The 23,593-nt window shown below is 39.9% G+C and overlaps 1 non-coding gene across 1 annotated transcript; it reads left to right on the top strand.

Annotated features, from left to right (window-relative positions):
• The first annotated feature begins 3,885 nt into the window (after positions 1–3,885).
• On the top strand, positions 3,886–3,967 carry trnas-cga. Its single transcript has one exon. It is a non-coding gene; the product is annotated as a tRNA-Ser (tRNA).
• The last annotated feature ends 19,626 nt before the right edge of the window (positions 3,968–23,593 follow it).

The following is a 23,593-nucleotide window of genomic DNA, read 5'->3' as shown; positions in this document are numbered from 1 at the left end:
AAACATAAAACATGTTGTTTAAATGCCTCATAGTAAAAAATGCCAAGCTTCATAAGACTACAAACATCTGTTTCACAAGACAGGTGACAAGGAGCACAAAGAATCAAAAAGTAAAAGCAATCATTTTCCCAAATGCATGGAAAACATACTGCACAAATCCTGCTGGAATATAATTAGTTATTTAGGTTTAAAATCCAGATATCAGTGTAAAAAAGTCACTTTAAATAAAGCAACGGATGATGACGTTATTTGAGTAGATTACACATTATGCAGATGATCCACAACTAAATGTATTTATTAGGACATGAAGTTTAACTACTTAATCAGCCCTGCTGATATAAATATAGTAGCGATGTTTCACAGGTGATCAAAGTTTATTTTAAAGTTAGAAATAAAGTCTTTAAAGCTGCACTGACTCAAGAGATAAAACATACCAAGAGAGGGCACTTTAAAGAGGACCACAAGAGACTTAACAACATAAAAACATGCTTTCCAACTTCACAAAACATGCCCGCTTTGACAAACCTTTTCCTTTGCACCTCCTCCTCCTCTTCCTCTTGGTCTTCCCCTTCATCTCTCGCTCTGACCTCTCCATGTTTCTGCTCAGAGTCCCGTGTACAGGAGGCATCCAGGAGACTTCTCCCTCTGTTCAGTTCTCCACTGGTCTGTCCCGAGCCGCTGCTTCGCCCTCGTCTTCCTGCACGCTCAGAGAGGATTCAGAGAGCAGCTCTGCAGCGTGAAGCCCCTCACAGTGACTGGCTTCTCCCCCCTGCTGCCGGCTTTAGGAGGCAGACGGCTGTGACATCATGAAGAGGGGAAGAGCTCTGGTTCACCCTGGGATTCATCCTCACTCGTACGAAGGAAAAACAGGAATTTAACCCTGATGGATGGACACAGTGGAAGTAATGGAGCTATAGCTGGACAGCTATTCCACCAGTTTGGTTCTGATAGGATATCTTCAGAACTATTCTGTGTCTATATAACTCTAGTAGTGGATGAGAGGTGGGGTATAGGCTGGAGTGGTCCCCAATCACAGAGCTGAACTACAGAGACAGACTAACCACGCTCACACACACCTACCAGCAATTTAGAGTCCCTAATTAATCTAATGAGCCTTGAAGCTGGAGGTGGAACCCAAAAAAGGCCCAGCCCAACCAGGAACTGAACCAGGAACCTTCTTGATATGAAACATCACTAGAAAATATGGTGATCATGGCTTAAAGTCAAAATGTCAAACATGCAGCTGTGCTTCATGTTTTAAACTTTATCATTTGCCTATACTGATGAATGCAAGCATGATATACACTGATGAGCAGAGCCAACATCGGCCCATGTAGTTGTCAGTCCAAGCTGAACCTGGACGTGTCTTTGGAGCAGCTACAGCCAGGAGAATTCAACAAGTCTTTGTTTCTTTCTGGGTTTTTTTTTAGCAAAGTGTTTTGAAGGAGAAAGTAATTTTTTTAGCACTTTAATCTTTAAACCTTTTTGGTAATGTTTCTGTATGCAGAAATCCCTACCTGCCCCCCATGTGGAGCTCTCTGCTGCTGCATGATGTCATCTACAAAGAACCTATCAGAGGACATCTTTGTTGCACACCACACTTTCTGGTCTGCTGTAAATGTTTCCACTCTTGTGTTAACGCATCAAAACTTGGTGCAATTATACAAAAATGTAACAAATTTGTGACCTTGCAAAGCAGATGAATTTGCCAGGCTGACACCAGGCAGATCTTTCTTCCAAAGCTCCAATCTACAACCTTTGCTCGAGACCCAAAAAGGTTTGGACTAATCACTGTTGATGGGTGGGGTTTAGTTGTACTGTTAGCCAATAGCAATGGCTGCTGCAGGTGTAGCAGTTGGCTTTTATGTGTCTATAGCTTAGCATCAGTTTTTTTCTGAAGTGGACCACATTTCCTTACTAAACCAAGAGCAAAGCGCTACGTTGACAGATGTTTTTGCTCTTTAGTTGATCTGCTTCCCCATGATCATCATGATCATTTCTGGTGGGTTTATGTGTACAATGGCTGCTACTGCTGTAGCAATTAGCTTGTATGTAGCCATAGAAAAGTGGCAATTCAATCAGACCTTGACAACATTTCTTCCTTATGACAAAGAGAGAGCAAAGAGCACATCTAAAGTTTCTCTCAGCAGAGAAGATTTTTTTTTTTTTTTTTTTTTTTTTGCATGTCTCCTGATAGGTTTAGAAATTTTGCCATCAACAAGCTCTTGTTTTTGGTAAACTATGGCAGCAGTGTAAGCCTATATTGCTCAGATTACTACTGGAGCTGCGCATGTCTACTAACTCAGTTTGTCTAGTCATACTGATTGGCCTGTAATAAATGTGAAAGACAGAACGTTTGTCCAATCCTTCGAAGTATTTTTTGAAAAGTCCTGCCCTTCCCAAATACTTTGTACGGGAGGTTTCAAAGATAATCCATGCAATGGAAATATGAAAGTCTCTCTGGTGTGTCAGGTTAACAAATTTGGACATGTGTAAAAACACCATTACAGTTTCAAGCAGTGGTATAAAGCTTTTGACACTTTCAAACATGCACACACTCCTGAAAACTTCCTGAATGTTCCAAACTGAGCTAAATGTTGACACGGCAATAAGACAAATTTTCTGCTCCATCTTCACTCAAAGCAAATCACATCAAAGCTGACTGTAGCGGCGGCCTTCACTGCGTTGATTACCTTCGATGTAGCTTCAGCATAGCGCCAGCTTTACTAGAACTGGATCACGTGTCTGTATGAAATAAAGAAATAGAACAACACGAAAAGCTTTTCATGATGTGAAAGATGTTTTTCCCTCTTCTGCTGACCTGCTTCTGCAAGAGTTTGTGGTTGTTACAATGGGAAAGGGTTACCCGCAACTGGTGACCCACTGACCTCTCGGTGACCCTTTGCTCTCCCTGCGGGACGAGATGTAATGTTGACATAGTGATGATTTGCAATCTGGAGTCCGTGCATGATGTTTTATTTCCCAGATTAATGTTAAATGCTTTGTTTATATAGGCCTCAGTCGGAAAAGGGTGGAATGCCCTCTCCAGGTTGGGAATGAGATCCTGCCCTAAGTGGAGGAGTTCAAGTATCTTGGGGTCTTGTTCATGAGTGAGGGAAGAATGGAGCAGGAGATGGACAGGAGGATCAATGCGATTTCGGCAGTGATGCGGTCTCTGCATTGTCTGTTGTGGTGAAGGTAGAGCTGAGTTGAAAGGCAAAGCTCTCAGTCTACGTTCCTACCCTCACCTATGGTCATGAGCTGTGGGTAGTGACTGAAAGAACGAGATTGCGGATACGGATGGCCGAAATGAGTTTTCTCCGCAGGGTGTCTGGGCTCTCCCTAAGATAGAGTGAGAACCTCGGCCGTCCAGGAGAGACTCAGAGTAGAGCCGCTGCTCCTCAGTGTCAAGAGGAGCCAGATGAGGTGGCTCGGGCATCTGGTCCAGGTGCCTCCTGGACGCCTCCTTGGTGAGGTGTCCCGGGCAGGTCCCACTGGGAGGAGGCCCCGGAAAAGACCCAGGACACACTGGTGAGACTATGTCTTTCAGGTGGCCTGGGAACGCCTTGGGATCCCCTTGGAAAAGCTGGACGAAGTGGCTGGGGAGAGGGAAATCTGGGCTTCCCTGCTTAGGCTGCTGCCCCCGTGACCTGACCTCGGATAAGCGGAGGAAGATGGACGGATATATGAAACAATCAATCTGGCATGTCAGTACTGGGTCTTTAGCACTGTGGATACCTTGTCTGGGGGAGTAGGCGGAGCTACTCCTTTCCCCCTATCAGGCATTTAAACAGGTTAGTTTCACCTAGTCTTGCTGCTCTCTGGTTGATATTGTAAATGCGTCAAAATAGACATAATTTTGACATAAAACTCAATGAAGTACAAGCTGTGATGGCCGAGAGGTTAAGGCGTTGGACTCGAAATCCAATGGGGATTCCCTGCGCAGGTTCGAATCCTGCTCACAGCGAGGAAAGCTTTGATGCTTTGCTCAAACTTGAAGCTTCTTCATGGCTTTAATATGCATGTAACCCATCCTTGAGTCAGAATGAACATTTGTGCAAAGTCTATAGATAATCCTTCAAAGCATTTTTGAGTTATCATGTTCATCAAATGGACCAGAAAAAGCATTACTCTCCAGCCTAACACCATTAACATGTAATCTGATCCAGACTGATGGGTTTGACCAAAGCAGTGAAAACTGTGACGAAAAACATGAAAATAACACATTTCTAAAAGCTGATACCAAATGTTCGGCTCCAGTCTGAATTACCCCCTTCATTTCCATATCATTACACCTATTTTTCCTAATACCTCACCTGTACATCTAATTAACAGTGTTGGAGTAATCCCTGCCAATCACCCTCTTTAAACTGATAATCTTGCTCCATCTCATCCACGCTCAGATCCAAATCATCTCCTCCTTTTCCCTTCTCCTCAGCATCATTTCATTGTCTCTATCATCTCATTTCATCAGAGCACTCCTCCTCCTCCTCCTCTCAGACCTCTGCTGTGTTCTCATCCTCTTCGTTTGCATGTTTCCGCTGACTGACTCTCTCTTCAGAGGATTAGAGTGATGCTGTAGCTCTTTGTTTATCTCCAGGTGTGTGCCGAAGGTGCCGTGCCGCTGAGCCTCGAGGATTCACATTTTTATGTCACTCCAGCAACTCCAAAAGCTCCTCTGCTGCTCCACGATTATCCACAGTCTCTTAGCATGTGTTTTCAATCATCCTGCTGCAAGAAAATCAGAGCAGAGAGCTGAGGAGTGAAGTGAAGGCAGGGTTACGTCTCCTTCACTGATCGGTCTGTCCTGGAGAGGATTATTTGATGAAGTGTAAAGGTGTAACTCAGAATCAGGTACTTGCACATAAGCCATAATACCATGCTGTTGCACAAATCAAAGTGCACTACGGATAGATGCATCACAGTGATGTGAACCAGTCATTGAAAGTTATCACAAACGCTTGCTTGCGATTGTTGCCTCCAAGAGTGGAACAACCAGTTATTAGGTTTAGGTCGGAAATACTTTTTCTTATACCATGGTCTTGGTGAATACTCGATTCTGATTGGCTCTGGAAATTCGATTGGTGTCCATTAATGTCTGATATATAGACACCTCATCGGGCATTAACCCTTACATACAGGACCAGGTAGGTTTGGATGGTTTTCCCTTAATGAATGAAATTCAGTCAGCAACAGTCTCGTCATACATTTAACCTTTTTTTTTTTTTTTTTGGCAAAATGGATATACAGTTTTACTCGGTGGAAAGGGCTCTACTCTCTGCCTCTCTTTCAGGGAGCACAATCATGACAGTGACAACTGAATACAATGAATTAGTCCAAAAGACATGAATCCATAGAAGCATGAATCTCAATGTGAGGGTGCAACAACTTTATGTGATGAAGGAGGAGGCTGGGGTGGAGGAGGTGAAGCTTTGCCAGCATTAATACAAGCAGGGATTAGTGAGAACAACGGCATATTTAAACACACTGCTTTAAGAAAAAGGTTGTGATTGGCTGTGAGAGCTGGTAGGCATCAGCTGACCATCAGCTGATCAAGGCTGAGCAGATGACTACCGCTAGGTTTCATTGTTCATTTGTATTTACAGGGATCATCTGCTTCCATGCTCATCTCTTCACCGACCGCCATTGTTTACAGCAGTGATACTCAATGTGTGGCTCTGAGCCACATGTGGCTCTTTTGTGATTATTTGTGGCTCTTTTAATGTCTTAATTTTAAATATCATTCCCCCGAAAACCTTAAAGGGAAACTTTTTTGACCTTGTTCACATTTTTTGCCACTTTACACCCATTAGAGCGATCTTTTGCCATCATACACTACTTGTTTCCTATTTTTTGCCCATTATTGCCACTTCTTTTTGCAACTTTTTTTTCCCATTTTTTGCCACTTTTCACTCATTTAAGCTACCTTTTCCCATTAAATACCACTTGTTTCCTATTTATCTGCTCATTTTTGCCACTTCTTTTTGCAACTTTTTTTCCCATTTTTTGCCACTTTTCACTCATTTAAGCTACCTTTTCCCATTAAATACCACTTGTTTCCTATTTATCTGCTCATTTTTGCCACTTGTTTTTGCTATTTCTTCCATTTTTGCCCTTTTCATGAATGTTTTGCCCATTTTTTGCCATTAAATACCACTTGTTTCCTATTTTTCTGCCCATTTCTGCCACTTTTATCCCATTTTTGCCCTTTTTCGCAATTTTTTTTTGCCCATTTAAGCTACACTTTTGCCATTAAATACCATTTGTTTCCTATTTTTGCCCATTTTTGCCAATCTTGACCACTTTTTGGTGATTTTACTTTTTTTTTCTACTCATTTTTGCCACTTATAACTCATTTTTTGTCACTCTTCACCTATTTTTGCTATTTTCTGACCCTTCTTCCACTTTTCTCCCAATTTTCGCACCGCCTCACACATTTTTGCTGCTTTCTGACCATTTTTGCCACCTATAATTTATTTTTAATGCTACTTAAGCCGTTTTTGCCACTTTTCACCACTTAGATTGTGGCTCTTGCAAAGGTATTTTTTAACAATTTGGCTCTTTTTGTTGAGCAGGGTTCAGTAACACTGGTTTACAGTCTTGCAGTTGCTTCACCTAAACCTTGTAGCTCCTGCATCTTTCTCCTCAAACACCCTGATTAGTCCGGTCATTCTCAGCCTGGGAACATGTATCAGATTAAAGCTATGCAAGATGGATCTGCCTGATAAGAGACATGAAATCTGGACCGTCCATCAGCTTTTCAAGGTTAGTCGAAGAGGAAAGTGTCTGATAGACTGTATAAATATGAGATGAAGCCTGACAGAGTGAAGGAGAGCTAAGAAGGTGCAACGTGATGAGACACAAATGATAATAAAAACAGTGATGTGTCTATTATCTGCTGGATACAGAGATCTAAACTGTTGAGCTGAGATAAAGTGGATGTAAGACTTTAACACCATGCAGACACAACAGAGAGGCTATTACTGCGGCTGATGGAGAGCAGATAGATGGTACTGTACTTCAGCCTGTGGTAAATGTCCCACAGGGCAGGAACAATGAACGGCTCTCCACAATGAGCTCAACGTCTCAGTAATAGGACACAGCAGTGTCCCTGTCTGCTCCTCAGGCCAAACATTACACTGTACATTAGATCCATCTCAGTGTTGGTCTGGAGGAGCTGCAGCCTGCGGCGAGCTCTGCGGCGAGGAGGGCGATCTGACTGCATGTAGGGGATAAATGAAGGCGGAGTGTCGAGTCATCCCGATGTTTCTGTTGTTTTAGAGGATTAGCATATTTATTGGTTTTATCTCTGTCTCTTCAGGTCTTTGTTTCTTTCTGCTCTGTCATGACTAGTTTTATGTGTGGGCCCTCTGCATGAAGGATTATTACGGAGGCCCTGAAGGTCAAAAGCAAAAAATGTTTCAGTCAATGCAAAAACATTTCAGGACACAGAATTATAACATTTCAAGAAACACATCGAGTTAAAGACATTGTTTTCATGAACATGAAAACATGAAAATTTAACCCCGAAATATTTAATGAAATCAAAAAACTAAAAAAAAAAGAACATTTAAATTGCAAAATCACAAAGTAAAGCACAAAACATTTTGACCACAACCTCAGAAACGCACAGAGAGATTCTTATTTGGCTGCTCAAAGGATCGCAAAAAGTAAGAAGCCACAGCCAATCGGACAAGAGCATGAATTTAGGTTAAAGAGTTTAAAATCATCAACATCTGGGAGTACAAATGGCAGTTAACATCTGTTTAATCGGCGTGGGGTTAGGTGGGGGTCCTTGGAGAATTTTCTGCCCTGTGAGGGGTCCCTAGCCCCGAAAAAGCTCGAGAACACCTGCTATAAACATTTTATGATGTGAAAAATATTTGGTGACACATAAAAACAGAATAAAAACATTTCATGAAATGTAAAAAAAATACCGTGAAACACAAAAACAACTTTAGAAACACATTTTTAATGAAACACTAAAAACATGAAACCCAAAACATTTGATTAAATACAAAAAAAACATCTAAAAAAGTTTTCAGCATGTTCTTTTTATCCTCTAGTGTAAGTTTTTTTTTAACCCTTTGGTGACTCTACACTCAGCCTTTGCTCTCTTTCTCTCCTGTGGTCTCCTCCTTCCTCTTCTCCTTGTTTCCGTTTGTCTTTACTGTAAGTTTGTCATCATTTCAGTGTGTGAGCGTCTGATTGTTTCTGAGAGCGGCGCCGTAATGCCAGTCACCCCGGTCACGCCTGAGTGAGGAGACGAGGAGTCTCATTAACCGTGAAATAACGATCACGCCACCGTTAAGTTGATTAGGTTTTATGAACATTATAAAGAAAATCACTGATTAAATATTTACTGGAGACTGAGAGATGGTATCAGATCTCTTCGTGATGCTACTGTAGCTGACAGTCTCTACCCCTCCATGGTATCACTGAAATGATGTTGATCAGGTTTATTATTGTCAGTTTTAATGAAGGCTTTTATTACAAAGCCTGTGGTTTATGAAGGATGGTGTGTCTGTTAGGATGAATGATGATGCAGACAAACCAGTGATGGAAATAACAACAGATATTTTATACAGCAGCTGAAGCTAGGTGGACGTTAATTTATGTAAATTAAAGCTGATAAAAAAATGACAACAAAAATATATCAGCACAAACCAGGAAGGCCACTTTTAACAGCGTATCATGGGACATTTATCCTTGAAACCAAAACGTCAGTTTAATTTAAACAAATAAATCCAGCAGAATACAGCTTTTATTGATCAGAGTCCTGATTTCAAAACAAGCCAGCAAAGGAGGTTGAGCGGCACATCTCTGGGACATATAACCATGAAAACACGAGCTAAAAACTCCTGGAAATGTCCTGAGTTTACCTGTGCACATGTGAATGCAAACAGCTGATTCTTTTAGCCTGACTTTAGTCTGAGGTTTCCCAGCCAGGGAAGTACAATGTCATTAAAGTACCTGTTCTGTTTTTATTGGTATTTCCCCTCTGACTCGTACTGACGGAGATACAAAGCAGAGGAAAGGGACAGTTTGTCTGAAATTTTCAGGGTTGCATGTGTGAAAAGAACCTTACAAAACCTTGACCCAACTGCAGTCAAGATGGCCAACATGGGCATCGCTATACATCAAATCCATGCCGGAAGTCCCAAGCGGAAGTTTCTTCTTCGTGTTGGACTCAGCTGCCAGTGCTTGTCAGTCTTTTTTGCGCCTAACCCTAACCCTTGGTGCTGGATCTCAAATATATCACCTTCCCCACTGCCTTACCCTGAACCTAACCACTCGGGTTTGAATGCCTAAGCCTAACCTTAGAAGTACGGACTTCTGGTTGAGACTTCCGGAATGGATTGGATGTATGTCGGCCATCTTGTCTGCATCAAGGTACTCTTGAAAATAGACAAGTCAGACTGGCCTCTCCCCTAACATTGCTGCTGACAAAACTGGTCTGAAAACACTCAACTACATCGGTTTCATATTGAAAATTCTACTGCTGGTGTCAAATATGACACCCAGAGGGCCCTACCTGGCTTTGGGATGTCTGGTGGGGCCACACTGTTAAAGTGGCGGGAAGATGGAGCTGCATGTGTTGGAGGGAGAAGGCACAGCTGATAGTAGCGGATAATCATGGTCCAGTAGGTAAAGTTGGGTGGAATTATATCTTATTGATGGTCATCCTATCTGCCACCAGTGTATGAACGTGGAGTGAATGGGTTTGAATGGTTAAGTGTGACCTGTGGTGTAAAAAGTGCTTTGAGTTGTCAGATTAAAACAAAATTACCGTACAAGCTCAAGAGTACTTAATTAATCCTAAATTAGCAGTACAAGAGAAACATGATACTGCCTCAAAAAAATACAGTATTTCATAGGTTTAATCCATTTTTAATGCGGCATTTCAGAGTGAAAATTCTGCATATTGTGACTTTAATCAAGGTACAGCAGACCAGGGGTTCTCAAGTAGTGGGTCGGGACCCAGAAGTGTGTTGCTGAGTTCTTTCCAGTGGGTTGCGAACAAAAATAGTGGCAAAAAGTCTATGATGTATGGAAGCTCTATGTGGAAACAGATTCATACTTTTATTTTACTATCTTTTCCTGTGATAACAACTGCTTTTCACTCTCCAGTCTCATTACTCAAGGTTTCCACTTATTTACCTAATTTTCTTGGCATAGCAAAGCTAGTTTTTCTAAGATAACAAAGTAATAACTCACAAATTTACTAAAATTGCATGCTGTCCAAGGAAAAGGGAGTAAAAATAAAATGTATGCATCCTTTTTGTTTCTGTGCCCTTTTAAACATGTTTGTGTTGTCCTGTTTCTTTGTTCAGTCGTGTTTTGTTCTAAGGTCCAAACTGCAGCATTTTTCATAAATAAATGGAAACATATGGGTTGAGATTTCTGATAAAGGGGTAGTGGTGGATCCTGATGCCCAACCAGCTGAGAACCACTGCAATGGACTAAATAAAGTGGACAAAAGCAGACTTTTATAAACGATATCTTTTGTTAAAAGATCCGCAAAAGAAGAACATGCACTTTACAGTAACACAGAGAAGATTTAAATATCATTAGTAAAAACCTTTTAATGAAATAATTTAAGAACAAGAACATAAAAACATGCATGAGCAAACTTTTGACCAGTCTAATAAACACAGTCTTACACAATCAAAAATGTTGATTATTGTTTTGGTTCTATTATTCAGCCATTTATTTTAGAGAGAAGCTGTGCCCTTTGATTTGGAACTAAAAAATAAATGGAGTAGATAAGAGGAAGATAAATGCTTTGACCTAAATGTTCTCCCTTCTTTGACCCGTTTACATTACAGCGTGTTGTGGTCACTGTGGACCCTACCATAGCAGGTTAAAAAACATAAAATTGTGACTTATTTATTTTTCTATGACAAGATTTAAAATGGTTGCACACTTAGTTAAATGCTGCTACCCCTCTCTCTATAAATATATATGTGTGTATTTCATATTTGATGAAGTGAACCTCAGAAAGCCTCTCAAGGCTTCATCGTGTGGGACATCGGCGCCCCCATGTGGCTGCAGGACATCAGTGAGAAAAGTAAACGTCTGCTCTTACACAGGCAGATTTACACAAATCCATTTACAGGACGATAACAAGCTCTGAATTTTCAACATGTGAATGTTTCACCAGCTCCATGTTACTTTAATTTAATCTTTACCTCATGATCTCACACAGAAGCTTTTTATTTCCCTGAAAACCCAGAGAATGGCCCCTCCACAGTTGTGATTTATTGATCAATATTCAGGACAATAAATCCAGGACACTATTGGTAATAGTGTCCTGGAGCTGAAAATTGAGTAAGTCATGTTTGGGAAAGGTTTGAACTATTTATTTGTGATATATATATATATATATATATATATATATATATATTTATTTTTTTTTTTTACTTTATCACACTTCTTGTTGCCACTTTTGTCCCCTTTTTGCCCTTTGCACATACACTATATTGCCAAAAGTATTCACTCACTTGCCTTGACTTGCATTTGAACTTAAGTGACATCCCATTCTTAATCCATAGGGTTTAATATGACACCTTTGCAGCTACAACAGCTTCAACTCTTCTGGGAAGGCTTTCTACAAGGTTCAGGAGTGTGTTTATGGGAATTTTTCACCATTCTTCCAGAAGCACATTTGTGTGGTCACACACTGATGTTGTACGAGAAGGCCTGGCTCTCAGTCTCCGCTCTAATTCATCCCAAAGGTGTTCTATCAGGTTGAGGTCAGGACTCTGTGCAGGCCAGTCAAGTTCATCCACACCAAACTCTCTCATCCATGTCTTTATGGACCTTGCTTTGTGCACTGGTGCACAGTCATGTTGGAACAGGAAGGGGCCATCCCCAAACTGTTCCCACAAAGTTGGGAGTATGGAATTGTCCAAAATCTCTTGCTGTGCTGAAGCATTCAGAGTTCCTTTGACTGGAACTAAGGGGTCAAGCCCAGCTCCTGAAAACCAACCCCACACTATAATCCCCCCTCCACCAAACTTTACACTTCGCACAATGCAGTCAGACAAGTACCGTTCTCCTGGCAACCGCCAAACCCAGACTGGTCCATCAGATTGCCATTTTGCAGTCTTCACACTTGTTGACGATCTTCCCCCATATTTTGTCACTCCACCCATTTTTTTCAGTTTTTGCCACTGAGCCCATTTTGGCACTTTTCCCCCCTATTTATGCAATTTCTTACCTTTTCCCCTTTCTGCCACTTTTAATACATTTATACCACTTTTTTTTTTTACCCCTTTTCACTCATTTTCACCCCCCTTTGCAACTCCTCTTTCACCTATTTTTGCAATTTTCTGACAATTTTAACCCTTTTTTTTTAACCCATTTCGTCTTTTTTCACAATTATTTTATTCTTTTCCAAAGTTGTCTCAGTTTCTTCTACTTTATGTATCCTGACGTGTGCACATATGGCCTAGCCATGAAGTCTGACACAACTACCTAATCTTCCACATTGTTAAAATCACTTATAAAAAGGTAATTCTGTTGAAGAAAATGGGTTTACATTATGAAAAAGGCTCTACTGTATACAGCATGTATAAAATGAATTTATTTTGTATTTCTTTGGTGAGTGGTTATTATTCTGGTTGAAAAGCAAATATGGATATTACAGCTTAAAGAGGACCCTTTACCCTTTTGAAACAAGTTTATATTGGTCCCAGAGGTCCCCAAAACATGCGTGTGCTGACAGAAATACTCCAGTATAGGATTTTTGCATGTCTAAAAAAACCCGCCCTGCTCAGAATGAGCTGTTTCTGTGTCTGTGGCTTTAAATGTTACTGAGCTGTATGACTCCGCCCCTGACCACGCTCCTCTCAGGAAACGGATGTGGCTATCCCAATCCTTCTCCAGTTGAGAGGAAGATAAGGAGAGAAGGGCTGAACTTTCTTCCAAGCAGGGAGTGCCAACAGAACCTGGGGGCGGGGCTAACTCCCTACATGACATCATGAGGGGAAACTCAGGGAACTACTTGTTTCAGCACACATTTTCTGAAACGTGGAGAAAAGGAGAGTGGGATGGACACCCCAGGGGCAAATATTTTAGTCATAAAAGCCTGAAAAAGTGATTTTTTTGCATAATATGTCCCCTTTAACTTTACAATGGACCATGATTTTGCTGACCTCCCTGGACCGCTAGTTTGTCAGGGCCCCAGAAAGCTCTCCCCTTATGGGTGGCCTTGGATACAACAATGGTTAAAGAAAATAAACTGAGATTTTAAAACATGCATACATGCTGGAGATTTCCCAGGGCTTTTAAAAAGCTTTCTCTTCTTTTAAAACTTCTGGTAGCTGACACTTCATCTGATTTGCTAAATGCTGTCTGTTTATTGACATTGTTATTTAAGGTTCTGCAGTCTGTCGGAGTGGGCATTTGTGAAGGAGATGGCCTTCTTCCTTTTTCTCTTATCTGCTGATCAATCTTTTGGAGAACCGCCTCATCAGCATGCACCTAAACTAGAAAAATAGAATTAAAAATACTTTTAAAAAATTGTTAATGGTAATAACTTACATTTTTGTACAAAACACACAAAAATAAACCTGCTGATGTCTAACAGCCTTCCTTTTATAACACCTCTCCCTCTTTCTGAAAAATCACACTTTTAGAAGGACTTATTTCAATAAAACACAACACAGAAGGCTACTTCATTTATTTTCATGCTTTCAATTTCAACCATAGACCCTATTACAGTAACAGTCAGATTATTTTATAATGAAGTATTTACCTAACAACATGGAAACCCGTCCTATAGTGAGATATTATTGACCTTGATGCAAGCTTCGTCTTCATTAAACGTAAAAATGACAGGCTACAGACTGAAGTCACATCATTACTCTGTAACTTTGTTAATCTTAATCTGGATAGTTTCACTAAAGCATGTCTAACCTGTGATCGTTTTTATCTATCCCTGCAGTCTGCAGATGCTGTCTGTGTGCATGACGACAAGTCTGCTAACTTTTATCCTCTTCATATCCTTTCTCCCGGACTGTGCAAAAAAACACTGAGGCCCTATACAGCTCAGCTTCTGGCTAAGAAGAGACAAAACTGTGCATAGAGTCATTTGGTAACAGAAACTTCAGAAAACCACGAGTTTCAAATCCATCTTTACAACACTTTAACTTAAACTATTAAAGCTGAGGTGGGGCTCTGATTCTTCCTGACTTTCACTCCCAGCATCTCATTCCCCTTGTTTACATCCTGGCTGATCTCACTATAGTTTGCTACTAGGGGTGTGATGAGACACTTATCTCACGAGACGAGACGAGATTTTACACTGTTTTTTAATTTTGGAAAAAAATACATGGATGGATAATATGTCCTTTATACAACTGAAAGTCGTAATTGCAACGCATTCAGGACTATTCAAAAATGTTTGAACTAATTACTGAATAGGCTATCAATGCTTCCACAGAGTATGTTTTGTCTAACTTTGACTCAAACTGTACATTTTAATGCTCTTCAAATCAAACCTTTCATTTTAAAAGTCTACAAAATCTTTAATTTACTACATTATGCACTCATCGCTAAAATTACAGTAACTATTTTAATATTATATTTAATTATATATAATAAAAGCATTTAGATTATGTTGAAAGTACTTAAAGCACTGCTTACAGACTGAGATATAAAGAGCTGCATCAGTGAACTCAAACTATTTCTCATCCTCTTTAAGGACATCTATATTTAAAACACTCAAAAGAAATATTTCTGTCAATAACACGTTTGCTGTAATTTAGAGGAAAAGATTATTTTATTGTTTTGTGGTCTTTTTTTTATCATACGAGCTTTGGCAGTGTTGGACACGACACACAGAAGCATGTGTTAATGTGTGTGCGTTGGTGAGCGAGTGTGTGTCGCTGCCTTGTCTGCTGTCAGACAACAGGCATGGCGTGTTTAACTGGAGCTAGAACTTCAGTTCTTGGAGCTAACAGTGGAATCTATGGTGCACACAGAGAAGTTTAGCTAAGTTTACCGGTCAGTAAACGGTCAGTCGCGCTGCTCGTGTTAAGCTTCTGACTGACACGCACAGCCATCACCTGATGGATGTGTGACTGACAGACGGTGAGACAAGAAGGAGACATGACGAAGCAGCGACTCGAAGTTACAAAGTCACAAATAGCGGCACTACGAGCGAGTCTGCGCGCATACACGAACTAAATAAACTTTGTATTCTCCTCATGGAGACGGCACAGGCTTTCACCAGCAGCATTTCATCATTTCACACCGTTATGATGAACTTATTATGCATTGGAGGAGGGGGTGGTTGGAGCGATCATCTTAATGGGTCACGAATCAGCTCCGTTTCTTCATTTGCTCTCTCACCAACAGTTTGAAAGTGTCCGGGGCATCTTTGTGATCTTTTATAACTTCCAGTTTGGTATCGTTTTCTGTAAGGTGAGCTGCTGCTTCAAGCGTCTGCGCAATATTGATCTTGCCAGATTGATTTTTCCATGACGAGAAATCTCGTGGCGTTTTGATCTCTCGAGATCTCGTGGCACGAGATCTCATCACACCCCTATTTGCTACTAAACTGCTTGTGAACATTCACTTCTTCACTCTTGGGGGCCCTCTGGTTGCATCAAACACAAAAAAAAATTATTAAATATCATAACCACCACAATATCAGATAAATTAAACTAGAGTTGAAAGATTTGAAAAATAAATATCTAATTGTATTTCTGGCTCACATAGCAAATTTGGTATCAACTGCTTTACTGAAAGGATGCTAGTTTTTTATAATTTTATCTATTTATTAAGATAATCATATACATGAATTGAAAGAGTAGGATTATTGTAAACTAGTCCATGAAAAAGACACTTGAATGTTTGCATAATTTGTAGAACAAAAAATCTCTGTTGCAAAAAAACCTAGAAACCATTATTTTTTACACATTTCAGGAAGGCAGCCCTAACTCTCATTCTCAGACACCTGGCTGCTGTGGGACTGTGTGACCTAACAGCAGAGGGCCGAACATCTTCTCCTCTCCCCCACAAGTGTTCACTAGGTCCTGCCCGGTGTCCTCCCTCTGTCTGCCTGGCTGGGCTGCTGCTGCTGCTGGCGGAGAGGGTATGGAAGCCAGCTCCGCTCCAAGGAGTGCTGGGCAATCTGGTTTTAAAAAATAGCAAAAAAGTAGAAAAAGGTGGGTGAGTGCCACATGGGGTCAAAAGTATCTAAATGTATGTTACCAGGACCAGGTGCTCTTCAGGATAAGAGGACCAGGTTATAATTTAAAAAGGGAGCAATGACTTGCCTGTTAACTTTTCAGAAAGAAGTCCATATTATAGATGGCAGTCAGAACTGAGAATCCAAGGCACTCTGGTGTGATAAACAGGGATATCTACATGTTTCAACTCCATGATGTCCTGACGAAGACTCGTTGGAAGTCAAAATTATTTTTTTGTAATGACTCATTTTAAAAACTTTACATATATATTTTCCGACCATCAAACTACTTTACTCTAGTTTTGAGGAGAACAGAGGGACTCAGAGAGACTGTTGATGAAAAGCCCTTATTTAATGAGGGCTACAGAATTATAAAAACATGCCAAAAACATGCAACGGCTTTCCACTTTTACACTACTTTGGATAATTACTTTGTAATATTTTGTCAAAATCTGTTAACTTTAATAAGAACTTCTTCATGAAGTGCTGACAAACACACGCTAAAGGTAGATTAAACTTTACATCATTACATTTTGTAAATTCTAATTTGACATCTATAAAAGAATTGGGAAATGCATGATTAAATATAAAGTTCTGATAGTCAAGTTTACAAAAACTTTAACTAACACCCCCCCTGCCCATCAGAGGACAAATAACTTTTTTTCTATTTGTTTTAAATTATTTATTTTTCAAATTGTCCTACCCTAAAATTACTTTTACACTACACTGAATAATTACTTCTTTATATTATATCTGGATTGATTCAAGATACTAAGGACTAGTTTATAAAGTTTAGTTTTTAGAGCTGAGGAATGGAAGATAATTGTAGATTTAACGTTTTATTTTTTATTTTTTTATTATAACTTGACAAATTACTTTATTCTACTGGTTATAAATGACTTACTTTAAAAACCTACCTGCATTTTTTTAACTTTTCAGACCACTATATAAATAATTTATATAATGACATTTCAACTTATATAATGACATTTCAACTGAAATTTAATTTTCAATTATCAAATCTTTAAAATCTTACATTCAACACCTGCCAAAATTGTGAGTGCTATTAAAAGTGTTGGGAAACGCAGTAATATTCTGTCTTAAATGTTCAATTACTCCTTTTGATTGAACGTTAATTTTGACCCGCCACCACCCCCACCCATCGAAAGACAAATTACTTCATCTACTGGTTATAATTTACATATTTTACAAACTTTACTTATCAAAGTACTTTTACATTGCACTGTATAATGGTTTTCTAAATGATATCAGGATTAATTTAAGAAAATGGAGAAAGCTTCATAAACTATTGAGGACTACACTATTGAAATATAATATATTATGGATGGTATCATCTATTTTAAGTATAACTTGACCCCCCCATCCCCCACCCCATATTACTTTATTCTACTGTTTTTTTTTTTAATTTACTTATTTTACAAACTTATTGTACAAATTTTCCTACAATCAAATTACGTTTATACTACACTTTATTATAATTTTCAGGATTGATTAAAGATAATGTAGAAAGCTTTATAAAGTATTATGGAGCACAGGATTAAAATTTTTTACATTTTGGATAGTGTCATCTTTTTAAACTTTAATTTTGATCCGCCACCACCTCTCCCTCATTGGAGGACGAATACCTTTATTCTACTGGTAATAATTTACTTATTTAAAAAATTAATTTACTTTTTTTGTACCTGCAGAACACTTTAAAAATAATTTGTATAATTACATCTCTACATTTGATTTTTTAAAGATTCTAAGTGGCTAGTTCATAAAATGTTAAGAAATGCACAATCATCTTTGATTTTTCAAACGCATTCAACTCCATCCAACCCACCATACTCAAAGACAAGCTCACGGAGATGGGAGTGGATCCTTACTGTGTTTCTTGGATCACAGATTACCTGACAGGAAGGCCACAGTTTGTCAGGCTGGGGAACTGTGTTTCTGGGACATTAATGAGCAGTACAGGGGCTCCACAAGGAACAGGCCTGGCTCCATTCCTGTTCACACTGTATACTTTAGACTTCAAATACAACACTGAGTCCTGCCACATCCAGAAATACTCGGATGACACTGCTATCATGGCATGTATCAGAAATGGACAAGAAGCTGAAAACAGGGATCTGATAAGTGCCTTCAGTGACTGAAGTCACAAAAACTGCCTCCTACTCAACACCTCAAAGACAAAGGAAATGATCATAGATTTCCGCAGATCCAAACCCCCTCTTCAGCCAGTGAACACTTGTGGTGTGGACATCGAGGTGGTGAAATAATAAAATATTTAGGTGTACACCTGGATAATAAGTTGGACTTGTCTAAAAACGTAGACTTCATCTACAAAAAGGGGCAGAGCCGCCTCTTTTGCCTGAGAAGACTCTGGTCAATAGACATCTGCAGTAAGATGCTGCAGATGTTTTATCAGTCTGTGGTGGCAAGTGTTCTGTTCTATGCTACAGTCTGCTGGGGTCTGAACAAACTGGTGTTAAAAGCTGGCTCTGTGGTCGGAATCAAGTTGAATTCATTGGAGGATGAGGTGGAGAGACGCACAATGAAGAAGGTGGAGGAACATGGATCATCAGTCTAATTTTGACCCGCCACCACCCCCCATCAGAGGACAAATAACTTTGTTCTATTTGTTATAAATTACTCATTTTACAAACTTTATTTCACCTAGACTAATTCAATATAATTTAGCTACAACATTAACTACTAATTTGAGGGTTATTTACTACACAGGACAAAACTATTTTATATTTTTGATTGGCAATAATTTTGACCCTCCACCACCCCACCTCATCGGAGAACAAATAACTTTGTTCTATTTGTTATAAATTACTTACTTTACAAACTCTGCGTAAAATTTTCCTACCATCAAACTACTTTTACACTAAATTTAATTATTACCTCTTCACATTATATCAGAAATTATTTGAAACACTAAAGACTGCTTCATAAAGAAAAGATGCAATATAATAGTAGATTAAATGTTTTTTCTTTAGTTTTTTATTATAATTTGACAGTCATAAAAGTGCTGGGGAATGCTAAGTCAAAATATACTAAATTTTAAACAGTTTCATCTTTCTAAACTGTAATTTTGACCCACCACCACCCCCCCCTTCATCGGAGGACAATCAACTTTATTCTATTGGTTATAACTTACTTACTTTAAAAATGTCCTGACATTTTTTTTCTGCAGAAAATTTCTAAAAAAAAAAACTGTATAATTTTATTTTTAAAGTGTTTTTATACTTCAGCTTCTAAGTGGCTACTTTATTAAGTGTTGGGAAATGTATAATTACACATTATCAGAAGTTTTCATCACATTTCTTTTAATTTATATTTTAACCCACCAACCCTCATCAGATGACACTTTATTCTACTGGCGATAAATTATTGAGTAACTTTTTTGTCCTACTTTATTTCACCCAAACTACTTTGATATATTATATACATATAATTCTATCATTTTAGAGGTTGCCTTTTTTCTTCACTGCCAACTTACTTTTATCCTACTTTGAAATGATTAGCTAGTAAAACATATTTTAATAAGACTTAATGTTATCATTCATTAATTTTGCTAACATATTTATAATGTAATTTAAATGTGTCTAAAATTCCAACGACTGATTAACTATGGAGGGCTGCTCAGATTTGACTAAATACGGATGGCCTTCTCTTCCGTCTAATCTTTTCCTCCAAAGCCTTCTGTTTCCCCACCAGCTTCTGCATCTTCTCCTGCTGCTCGTTAACCTGCTCCTTTGTCTGGCTCTTGGAGATGGCCTTGAGGATCTTGTCGCTCTGATGTTCCAGGTACCAGAGCCTCAGCTTGGAACAGATGCCCATCTGTGGAGGAGATTCTCCTCTCTCCAACTGCTCCTCCTCCTCTACTAGTTGGACCAATATCTGTCTATCCTGTCTATCTCTTTCCTCCCTCTTCCTGTTTCTCTCCTCTCCCTCCCTCTCGTCCTGCTGTTGTCTTTCCCTCTTGTCCCTCTGATGTTCCAGGTACCAGAGCCTCAGCCTGGAAAAGATGCCCATCTGTGGAGGAGATTCTCCTCTCTCCAACTGCTCCTCCTCCTCTACTAGTTCGATCAGTATCTGTCTATCCACTCTGTCTCTTTCCTCCCTCTTCCTGTTTCTCTCCTCTCTCTCTTCCTGCTTTTGTCTTTCCCTCTCTCCTTGCTCTTGTCGCTCCCTCTCCTGGAGCCTCTTTTCCAGACTCATTCTCCTCTTCCTCTCCAGCCGGTCTTGTCTCTCAATCTCCTCTCTTCTCTCCCTCTCTTCCTGCTCCTGTCTACTCCTATCTTCCTGCTTCTGTTTCTTCCTCCTTCTCCTCTCCAACCTCTGTCTCTCTTCCTGCTCCTGTCTTTCTTTTTCCTCTTGCTCCTGTTTCTCCCTCTCTCCTTGCTTTTGCCGTTTCCTTCTCCTTCTCCTCTCAGACCTCTCCTGTGTCTCCCTCTCTTCCTGCTCCTTTCTCTCCCTTTCCTGCCACTCATGTTTTTCCCTCTCTTTCTGCTCCTGTCTCCTCCTTCTCCTCTCCAAACTTTCCTGTCTTTCTCTCTCCTCTGTCCCCTGTCTCTCCATGTCTTCCTGAACCTGTCTCTCCCTTTCCTGCTGGTCCTGTTGTTCTTTCTCCTCCTGCTCCTGTCTCTCTTTCTGATCCTGCTCACATCTCCTCCTCTCATCCCCCCTCCTTTTCCCCTCTAGCATCTCTTTTTTCACCCTGACATTATGCTCCAGTCGCTCCCTGTCTTCCTGCTCTGTTCTTTTCTTCTCATCCTCTTGCTCTTTCTGCCTCTCCCTCTGTATCCCTTTCTCCTCCTGCTCCTGTTTCTCCCTCTCCACTAAAATTTCAATCCCCTCTTGAACTAGTCTATCTACTTCCTCCTGCCTCTCTTTCTCCTCCTGCTCCTCTTTCTCCCTCTCCAGGATTTCCATCTCCTCTTGAACTAATCTATCTATTTCCTCCTGCCTCTCTTTCTCCTCCTTCTCCTGCCTCTCCATCCTCTCTAGAATCCCAAATTCCTCCTGTACAAATCTATTTCCTCCTGCCCTTCTTTTTTCTGCCTCTCCATCTCCTCCTGCCTCTCTTTTTCCTCTTGTTCCTGTCTCTCCTTCCTCTCTTTAATCTCCATCTCCTCTTTAACTAGACTATCTATTTCCTCCTTCCTCTCTTTCTTCTCCTGCTCCAGGATTTTGATTTCCAACTGAATGAGTTTCACCTTCTCCTCATGTCTCTCCTTCTCCTCCTGCTCTTGTCTCTTCCTCTCCTCCTGCATCTGTTTCTCCCTCTCTTTAAGCTCCTTTTTCTGCTTCTCCCTCTCTGCCTGCTCTAGTCTCTTCCATTCTTTCTCCTCCTGCTCTAGTCTCTTCCTCTCCTCCTGCATCTGTCTCTCCCTCTCTCCAAGCTCCATTTTCTGCCTCTCCTTCTCCACCTGCTCTAGTCTCTTCCGTTCCTTCTCCTGTCTCTCCTTCTCCTCGTGCTCCTGTCTCTTCCTCTCCTCCTGCATCTGTCTCTCCCTCTCTTCAAGCTCCTTTTTCTGCCCTTCCCTCTCTGTCTGCTCTTGTCTCTTCCGCTCCTCCTGCTCTTGTCTTTCCCTTTCCTGCCTCTTCTTCACCTCTTCTTCCACTCTCTTCCTCCTCTCCCTCTCTCTCACCTCCTGCCTCTCCTTTTGCTCCTGTCTCTCCCTTTTATCCTTTTCTCGCCACTCCATCTCTTCTCGCTCCTGTCTCTCCAACTCCTGAGTCTCCCTCACCACCTTTGCTTGTCTCTCTATCTCCTCCTGCTTCTGTCTCTCCATCTCCTCCTTTCTCTTACCCCTCTCCTGCTTCCGTTTCTCCATGTGCTCCAACCTCAGCCTCTCCCTCTCTGGCCCATTGATCCTCCGTCTCTCCCTCTGTTCCTCTGTCTTCCTCTTCTCCATACTTACCTGTATCTCCTCCTCCAGCCTCAGCCTCTCTGTCCTCCTTATTCTTCCTATCTCTCTGGACGTTGTCTTCTTCTGGTCATCCGTTCTCCTCTCCTCTCTACCCTCACTCATCATTTCTCCTCTTTATACTTACGACCTCTCTCTCTTTCTGTCAATCCAGTCGCTCTTTAAAACAAGCGCCTTCAGTCTCTCTCCTTCTTGGGTGTCGATTCTCCGTTGTCTGTTGGCTCTCAATGGTTTATGATTTGCTCTCACTTTATTGTTCTGAAAGAAGAAAAAAATCACAACAATGTATCAGTAAAGTTGTAAAATATTTATAAAATAACTAAGTAGATTAAAGAGTTTAGGGAGCTTTTTTACTGTAGCTGTACAGCATTAATCATGAGGAATACTAAGGAAAATATGTACTGATTTTAATACCTAAACGAGAATTAGAAAGTCTGAACTGAATAGACAGTTCATTATGAAAATTAAATCATAAAGAATAATATATTTAATCTCCTGGCAGCAAAACTTGTCAGCATAATAGCTTTCATAATACCACATTTGATTGCTTTTAAAAAGATGTTCTCATGTGGTCCCATAGATTCAAGCGAAGAACTGACTGATCAGAATATATGGAAAAATAAAAATGTTCAGTGATGCAGGATAATGAATAGGTGCTGTACATGGCAATTGACATGTCAATAATAGGGCCGCTAATTGTGGTGAAAATCAGTCATGATTATTTTGATTGGTATTGTGATCACAATAATCAAAAGAGGATTACTCAGTGACTGTGAAACATTTGAATCACATGCATTTATTCAACCTAAATACTCCTAACACTTTGAAAACAAGCATTGAATGAACAGAGATGGGTGAAAAACACAAAAATATTTAAAGTTATGAGACATAATAGCTGAAAATGAACCAAATGAATAAGGAAAAAATATCACATCTGCAACAGAAACATTTACCACATGACAAACCTATGGACAAAATCAATCTAAATGGGCATGTGGCACAGTAAACATTAAATCATCATTATCTTGTTTCCACAATCATGGAAGCCAAACTTGTGACTGAAATAAAAGACTAGATTAATGGTCAGTACAAACCAGTGCAAGACTATGATCATTAAGTTCTTTGACAGAGTTGCAGCAAGTTAGATGAGAGTTTTGGTGTTAACTGTGTATAGCTTTTAAAGGGGGATCTGTGATATTTCTAAACTGTGTTAAACTTATTATAATATCATTTTAAAAGGTAATTGACAAAACTGCCACAGTAAAACACTACCCCACTCCACAATACCAAATATTAACTATGATCTGATTCACTTCTTTAAACTTACGCAAACCTTGAACATCTTTATATACCAATTTTATATACCAATCTAAAATACACAATTTCAGTTGTTCTATATGTTCTTATTTTTAAACTTAAAAGTAGTTTATCTGTTTAACCAATT

This window comes from Cheilinus undulatus, linkage group 13 (assembly GCF_018320785.1).
Source record: "Cheilinus undulatus linkage group 13, ASM1832078v1, whole genome shotgun sequence".
Taxonomy (NCBI): Eukaryota; Metazoa; Chordata; class Actinopteri; order Labriformes; family Labridae; genus Cheilinus; species Cheilinus undulatus.
Note: the sequence above shows the minus strand (reverse complement) of the source record. Positions and strands in the feature narration are given on the sequence as shown.